The following is an 8,980-nucleotide window of genomic DNA, read 5'->3' on the forward strand; positions in this document are numbered from 1 at the left end:
AAACCGTGACATTCTAATTCAGGAGAATAATGCAAACTAAAACTACATAATAATTCACAATCTTTAATTAGGGGTCTAACATGGCATAAAATAATATTATAATCCCACAAGACACACCCTGCTCCTTTACCCACCAATCAAGATGAGGTGATGAGGAACTCCTGATTACGATGAGGAAGATTAGGCAATTCATGATTCATTTATCTCCTCCCCGTTCTTGCAGTTCCTCCAGATCTTTAATTTGCACTGTCTCATCTGATGAAATCAAATCCTCCATTCCTCAAACGCATCTGCAACATGAGCAGTTCCCAGTGATTGATTCAGCAACCTGTAAATCACCCTCTCAGCTCCCACAGATCAGTCGTCATTCTGGTACAGTTCCTGCTGCCAGCCCTCCTTCATAGAATTCATCAATATTAGATGCTGCAGTTCCTTCAAGTGGTTTGCCTAGACCAGTTTTTCCTACACAAGATGACACTCCCTTTAACTTCCCAGCCACACCGCTGCAGGATCCTTACCAGATCCCCTGTGTTCAACCTGCTGTTCCATTAGATGAACCTTTCATTTGCATTCCAGAATAAAAGCAGCACCCGCCTTTAAAGCAGCAACCAGCTACATCTATGGTTTGCATGCACAGAAACCTTCAGTACCCATTACTGCTAGTTCTAGTCACCCTGTTACTACCAGAACACATGTATATAAGCTTGAGGGTCCTTCTTTCCCAGACCTTACCAGAGAAGATGAAATGCAATACAGTATGTTACGGATGGCTCTTACCAACCTTCTTGACCCTCACGAGACAGAGCACTTCAAATATCATGTCCTTCTCGATCATCTGAAAGTACACCAAGCTAAACGATTAGCTCTTGCCTTTTCCTATGCTCCTGACCCATATACTCAAGCCATCAAAGCCCTCGATGAGCATTACGGGCAACCCAGACAATTAGCATTGAAAGAACTACGGAATACACTAGAGCTTCCTCCTATCAGAGCAGGCGATGGTCGGACTCTGGATAACTTCGCTCTTCGTGTACAAGCTCTAGTTGGTTTGCTTAGCACCATGGGTGATCAAGGACAGAACTACATTGTGGGTCCCATGTTGATCGCCTGCTTGAAAAGCTGCCTGCAGAGCATTCTAGTCGCTTTAAACGGCATGTTTATAGGAAACAAGGAGAAATGACATATACCTTACCTTTGTTCTCATCCTGGTTGCAAATGGAGTGCAGGTGTCAACCAAGAAAGGACCGTGCTGTTTCATCCTTCAACCAGCCATGTGCCCGTAAGTATTCATCTCCACTCACAACAATTCTACATCAAATACATCTGATGATCCGGTACAGCCAGCACAGCCCATCATAACGACTAAGGCAACATGCGCATATTGCTGCTCACCTGAACACCACATCAGCAAGTATCCTGAGTTTATTCACAAAACAAAGGACGAGAGAATAAACTGGATAAAGAGGAACAAATGGTGTTGGGGTTGTGCTAGGACTCATCAGGCTGCAAAGTGTGATCTGAGAAAAGACTTTGCCACCTGCATGGGACGACATCTACAGAGCCTGTGTGACGTAAATCAGAGACCTAGAACTGAAGTTAATCCTGTAGTGAGGACATTGTCAATGTACCATGCTTCTGACATCAGCTGCGCAGCATCTCCACCTAACTGGGAAAGCTGAAAACATATCACTCAGAACTGTCTGTCAAGAAGTTGAAAGCATTCAAGGTTCTTTAAGTTTCAAGATCTCGCCCATTTCACACCCAGAGAAAACTTTCACAATTAATAATGCCTTCGCTAAAAGTCAGTTAGCACTTTCAGACCACACCTACCCTATATTCTCGCTCCAAAGGAAATACAAGCAGTCCAAGGTATCCCATTACCATCTGTTAATAAAGTAGCTCCACTACTGCTTATAGGCTCTGATCATACTCACCTTATCATTTCTACTACTCCAGTGAGACATGGTCCATATGGATCTCCTGCAGCGGTCAAAACCCACTCAGGATGGACACTCCAAGGTCTGATCACAGACTTCCATCCCCAGAGTAGTTACGCGCATGTCCAGTGTGTGTTCACATCTTTCAGTTTCAGTTCAGGTTCAGGAAAACCGCTCCAGCACATCCTCATGTCCGCTGATGGCTCTAGTGAGTTTGTTCAGCCACCTCCTACTTTACCATCACCAGTTCCACCGCCTGTGGCTGCCATGCCACCAGACGTCAGGGCACCACCTGGTCCTGCCTCACCTGGTCCTGTCTCTGCCAAACCCAGTGCCTGCATGTACTAACCATATGGTAAATGGCCTGCATTTATATAGCGCCTTTCTAGTCCCTAAGGACCCCAAAGCGCTTCACACTACATTCAGTCATTCACCCATTCACACACACATTCACACACTGGCGATGGCAAGCTACATTGTAGCCACAGCTGCCCTGGGGCGCACTGACAGAGGCGAGGCTGCCGGACACTGGCACCACCGGGCCCTCTGACCACCACCAGAATATCAGAATATCACTTGTGCTTATTTAAAAAAGTCCTTCTATGCAAAACTGAGTTATAGTCGTCACTTTGTAAGAGACGGTCTGACCTGACCACTATTCAACATGAAAAAAAACATAGCATCCAGTTTTAAATGGGGAGATGACGCATGGGGATTTCAGTCTTGTTTTCTGCAGAAGTACTACTTGCGTGTGGGGAAAAAATGACTTGTGATTCCATGTGTTACACACATTCATTATTCACTAGTCAACACTGAAATTAATCTGGATTGGCCATCAAAAACATTATTCAAATACAGCTTGTGGTTCATTTTGAATAGCATGTCCAGACATGGTTCTTTATTATTAGCCTATTATAAGCTGAAATTTTAAAGTTAGTAGATTATTAAGATAGTTTACTAGCTTAGTTCAAATAAATACCTGACTCTGTAGTGGCTGCACCACCTGACTATTGCCTGCTTTTTAAACTGTGTTCAACAGCTTTATCTTCTGCACATTCATGAAGCTCGACCTGATGCTCAAGTTTCGGACATTTGGAAACCTGACTCGAGCATCCTTGCAGGGGTGCTTTGCTGGAGGCCAGGACATGCTTGTCTTGATCTGTTGGAGTTGCAGTCAGGCAGGAACAATTTGGCAAACTTCACCTTCTGAGTGTCTTTCCCAGAAATGACTGACTCATCTGGCGGTAGTTTATGTTAATACTACAAAGTGACCAATTCATCTTAACCTAATGTTTGTGCTTGTATTTAGAAATGGACTACATTTGGGCAAAAGTATCCTCCTACATTCAACACCAGATGACTTTAAGGAAGTTAAATCCATCTGTCTGTCTCTCTGTGTGTCTGTCTGTTTGTTCAGTTGATTGATCTGTTGTAAAAGGGGTCCAGCTGGTAGAACTGTGGACCTTTAGCATCTCTCAGTAGAACTTGGATTTGGGAAACAAATTCAAAGTGATCCAATGTGATCCCAACGTCCTTCTGGCTGGGAAACTGCTCCAGTCTTGGGGTTTAAAAGAGACCACACCTCTGGCTGCAGGTAAGCCCAACGAGAAAAAACTTTGCAGTTAAATTTTAAAGAAGTGGTTACATCTCTTAAATCATCATTTACTGACTTTGGGTTGCCAGATTGTGGATTATCTTATTGAACAGGGCTGCAGTGCATCTGGACTAAAAAATAATGTGCAAACTTGGCACATAACCTGTTATTATGATACCATCATCGATCAGTGTATAGACAGAGTGAACTTGCACTTTATATGGGTGCATAGACTGGCATAATCCATTATTTAGATATATATTCATATATTTTACATAACTCAAACTTGAACCTCTCTTTATACTGTTGATCATGTATCTTGCATTGTTATCACAGCACACTGTAAGTGTTCTTTTATTTCTTTTTTTCACAAATATGTACTATGCTTGGTTTGTATTTGAAGCTATTAGCAGTGCTCCAGTGAGCTTTGCTTAGGACAGTGATTTAAAACAGACAAAGGAGGATTACGCATCCGCAGCTTTTAATGTGACAGATTAATATAATATGTTTCCTCTGCTCTTTCTGCTAATCCCTCCTATATCTTTTGGTGCTCATAACGGCTATCCTTTTTGAGATATTAAGCTTTTTATGCCATTTTTTGGCCCATTTTGATGTATGAACCACATTACAAATGTGATCACTCAGTGAGATGAACAATCATTCTCAGAGCGTGAGGCCCAGGTTCGAATCTCGCCCATGACAACATGTTTTCCGCAAATACTTCAAGCTGACGGAACCTCAGGTTGTGCAGCCTGGTCAATATTTCTGCCAATTTATTAAAATTCTGCAATGTTTAATTATTTTAGCAAATTTTCTAATATCCATTTCAGCTTTTTCATCTGTTTTCAGCAGAAAGTTCAGCCTTTTCACCTCTTTCCAGCACAAACTGAACATTTATTCTCTCATCATATCTCTCTTTGGGATGAGAGCTAGTTTGGCTCAGTGAGATGAGCAGCCGCCGTGAGACACGGTGGTGCAGGTTTGAATCCTACCTGTGGCTGTCACACATCTTCTCCATTTGCTCTCACTGTGCTTTATTGACACTGTTCAGTGTACCTTTTCAAATGCAGCAGTTTTCAGCAAACACTACGTTTTTTCAGAAGATATTTCTCCTTCTGCTGTTTTCAGATTCCAATACACGGCATTCACACTGCATTTTCACAGGAAATGCAACTTTTTCTAGTTCTTGTTGCTTCCGTACGTTTTTTGGCCCTTAACTGGCCCCACAGTTTTTATGCGATTTTTGCCATTCAAACTTTAAAAAAATCTGCCCTTTCTGCTTATGCTGGCTATATCTCTTGGTGCTCATAACTTCTATACTTTTTGAGATATTACATTTTTTATGCAATTTCTTTTGCCCATTGAAATGAATTGAGCACATTATCAGTGTGGCCACTGATTTTGCGTGTCAGGGTTAGTTGTGTTTTAACTCAGTGAGATGAGCAGCTGCTCTCATAGAAAGCTGTAGTCTGCGTCTGTGAATACCCGTGTGTACACCTGTGTGCATACCTGTGTGGATCAGCATGCTTGCATTCCAAAGGTTTCTCCATGTAACGATCTGCTAGGGAGTGTGGGGAGCCACAGCCCCGTCCTCCAGGGTATGAAGCAGGTATGGAGGAGATCAAAACTCCAGACATCCAGAGGCCCCCAGAACACAAGAGACCAAGGAAGACCAACAGAGGGGCAGCCGCGCCACTGTCCCAGTAAGAGCTGAGGAGAGTCCCAGATGAGGGCTCACTCAGCAGCAGATGTTTGCAGATGACACTACAGTGCTCGGACTTATATCCAACAATGATGAGACAAACTATAGGACAGAGGTGCAACAACTAGAGTCATGGTGCCACGACAATAACTTGGTCTTAAACACCAAAAAGACCAAGGAGATCATTGTAGATTTCCGGAAGAGGGGTCATAACAACCATCTGCCTCTCTTCATTGGCAGTGAGGCGGTGGAGAGGGTGAGCAGTTTTAAATTCTTGGGGGTAACTGTGACCGAGGACCTGTCCTGGGGCAACCATATCACCTCAGTTGTACGGAAGGCCCAACAGCGCCTCTACTACCTGAGGAGACTGCGGAGCACACACATTCCCAGATCTCTGATGTTGAACTTCTACAACTGTGCCATCAGCAGCGTTCTGACGTATGGATTTCTAGTGTGGTTCCCCAGCTGCACCAAGGCCGATCAGCAAGCACTCCAGCGGGTGGTGAAAGAAGCTGGCAGAATTATTGGAACAAGTCTGCCAGAGATCAGTAATATCTTCCCCACTCGCTGTCTGAGGAGGGTGCACAGTATCCTGCGGGACCAACATCACCCTGCGCGCCACCTTTTCCATCTGCTGCCCTCAGGGAGAAGGTACAGGTCTATACAGGCCAGAACATCCAGACTGGCCAACAGCCTGTATCCACAGGCTGTGAGGCTCCTGAACTCTCTGCCCCCCTCTCACGGACAATAACCATATCCAACTTCTTAATAGCAATGAACTGGTCTGCATTGGTGCATCATATCTTTATTCTCTTCCCCCTCCTGCCCCCCCCCCTCTTTCTTAAATAGATAACTATCATATCTGATATCATATCTCACAGTACAATAATATTGAATGGGTTGCATTGTTGTATTTTGTCATGTTTCTCAGGTCTTTGTCTGAATTTCTACGAACATTATTGCTAAGGATTGTCTTATTGCATTGAAGTCACACTGGGTTAAATATGTACACTTGGGTTTTAAGGGGTATTTATTATTTTCTTCTTTTTTTTTGGGTTGTATGGAAGCCCCAAACGCAATTTCATTGTTCTTGACAATAACAATAAATAAATAAATACTAAATAAATACTAAAATAAATACAGCCGCGGAGCAGAAGCCAGGGGGAGTTGCAGTGACGCGCCCGTGAGCTCCGCCGGCAGCCAGCTGTGCCTGAGTGACCGAGCCCCAGGCCGAGAGGCCGGGGGCACCCCACCTCCGAAGTGGCCCGAGCGAGCCCCAGGCTCCAGGCCCCGATAAGCGGCCGCCAAGGAGTGAGCCGGTGTGTACCCGGACGCCCACCCCCAGACACAAAGAACCACCAACGCACCGACACCTGAGGGAGTCTGCCACTGGCAGGGGAAGTGGTGGTGGGTGGAGATAGGCCTCCAAACCTTGGAGGGCCTGAGATGTCCCCAGAGAGGTGGCGTCTGATACCCAACCTGACATATAGACACAGACATACAGGCACACACAGACACAAACATCCATTCCCACCCTCATGCTCTCATATGCACTTACTCCACACTCAACCAACGTGGAGACAGACATAAAGAGACGCTGTACACCCGATCACACTCCCCAAGCGTACTCTACAAACCGGGTCTAGGTACCCTTGCCCCTGGAGGGGGTATCTGCACCCAGACCCAGGTGATGTTACCCTTTTCCCTGCGGTGGGGAGAGGCAGACCGCCCCGACTCCGCAGCAGCAGGGAGGCCCCACACTCCAGACCGCAGTCGGACGGCCAACTCCTCCTCCCAGCCCCCCCGCTCCAGCAGGCCGCAGAGAACGGGGGTGAGAGAAGACTCCAGACCTCCCTCCACCCGCTCATTGTAGTGTTGATGCATGTGTGTTCTAAGGTGCAATTAAAACCCAGGAGGGCATGGAGCTACCTGCCAGAGAGCAGCAGGTAAGCGCATAGTCCCTCCTGCTAGCCCTCAATGTCTACGTGTATTCAAAATTGAGAGGTGGGCAACGACGTCAGGGGTGAGGTGTACACCCTGATGGTAATTTGGACTCCGTGTATCGTGCCCACCCCCAAGATCCTATATGTATGTGTAATGAGAGTGTGAGTAATGTGAATGTCTAAGTTGTGGGATAAAATTGAGGCAGAGGCAGCCAGAAGGGGACAGAGGGGGGGGTAGCCTCCTCTGCACCCTGGTGACCTACCCCTACTCCAAGGCCCTGCATGTGTGGGTGGTTGTGGTGGAGCGGGAGGAGGGAGGCAGCTGGAGATGGGGAGGGAAGGAAGGGAGGGCCAAGTGACCCCTCCCTGGGGCCAGCTCCCCCGCTGACCCCAGTAGGCACTCCCATACTCCGCGACCCACCAGGGAAAGGGGGCCCAGGCCCATCCAGACCGGGGCCCAGCGCAGCAGCGCCCCCCGGCCCCACAGAGCCCGGGACAGTCCACCCAACCCCACCACAGAGAAAACTGCACCCACCCCACCATCCACTCATCTTCCAGACTACATGAGACAATAGACGCCCAGGCTGAGATCTTCCTCCACCTCTCCTGTATCTCCCCCTCCTGCAGAGAGTTCCTGGGGAGAGGAAAGCTCCTGCTAGGTGTGACAATCTCCCCCACCAGTTGAAGAGCCCCCCAGGTGGCTCGACGCACCGGCGGCACCCTGCGCCAGGGATGGGCCCCCATGCACCCACCCGCCCACAACCCCAGCAACACACAAACCAGGACCCAAGGCCCCGAGGCCCAGCCAGGGCCCCAGCCCAGAGACGGAGCGCCCCCAGAACCTCACGCCCATCCCGGACCCACCCAGGGGCAGACAGGCTACCAGGTCAGTAACCCACGTCCGTCAGCACAGACCCTCCCCTAGCCCCGCTGCACGCAGCCACGAGGAAACAGTCACCCGAGAGCCAAAAGAGCCCCCAACCGGACATGACCGCTACCCCGGGTTGAGCTCCCCAAGGAAGATGCCTCCGGGGAACCCCCCGACGCCCTAAGCCTGTCCCTACCCCCACACCAATCACAACAGTGAAGGCGGGACCAAACTATGACCCCCCACCCCCACTAGGTGATGGAGCTGATCAAAGGAGCCCAGAGCAATTGATCTGATGTGGTGGCAGAGGCTGTATCAAGACTAATGTAATCTAATAGATAATTTCTATATTGGTTAGAATTAAGATTGTTTTTATTTTTCCAGTTCATGAGGACAGTTTTCTTGGCTATGCATAGGGCAGTGAAAACCATATGGGCTATATTCTTTTCTGAAGTGACATTATCTAAGCTGCCCAACAAACACACTAAGGGGGAAGTTGGAATGTTACATTTCAGACACTTTGATAAGTCTTCACATATCTCGCGCCAAAACTTTTGCACTGGTGGACAGAACCAAAGAGCGTGAATGTAATTGTCTGGTGTATTGCCTTGACAGTGTGAGCAGTTGTTGGAAGATGTAAAGCCCATCTTGAACATCCGATGACCTGTATAGTGCACTCTATGTAGTATTTTGTATTGTATTAATTGCAGACTGGGATTTTTAATCAATTTAAAGGTTTTTAAGCATACCTGAGACCAGAAGTTTTGGTCTAAACTGACTGATAAATCTGCTTCCCACTTTGCAATAGGAAGGGATATTGATTCATCTAATTTAGAAAGTGTTCTGTATATTTTAGATAATAATTTGGGTGATTTAAGAGTAAGGAAATGTGCCGCACTTGGTGGTGTTTGTAATTCAACTTGACTGAGGTTACAT

This window comes from Aulonocara stuartgranti (assembly GCF_965226115.1).
Source record: "Aulonocara stuartgranti genome assembly, chromosome: 1".
Lineage (NCBI taxonomy): Eukaryota > Metazoa > Chordata > Actinopteri > Cichliformes > Cichlidae > Aulonocara > Aulonocara stuartgranti.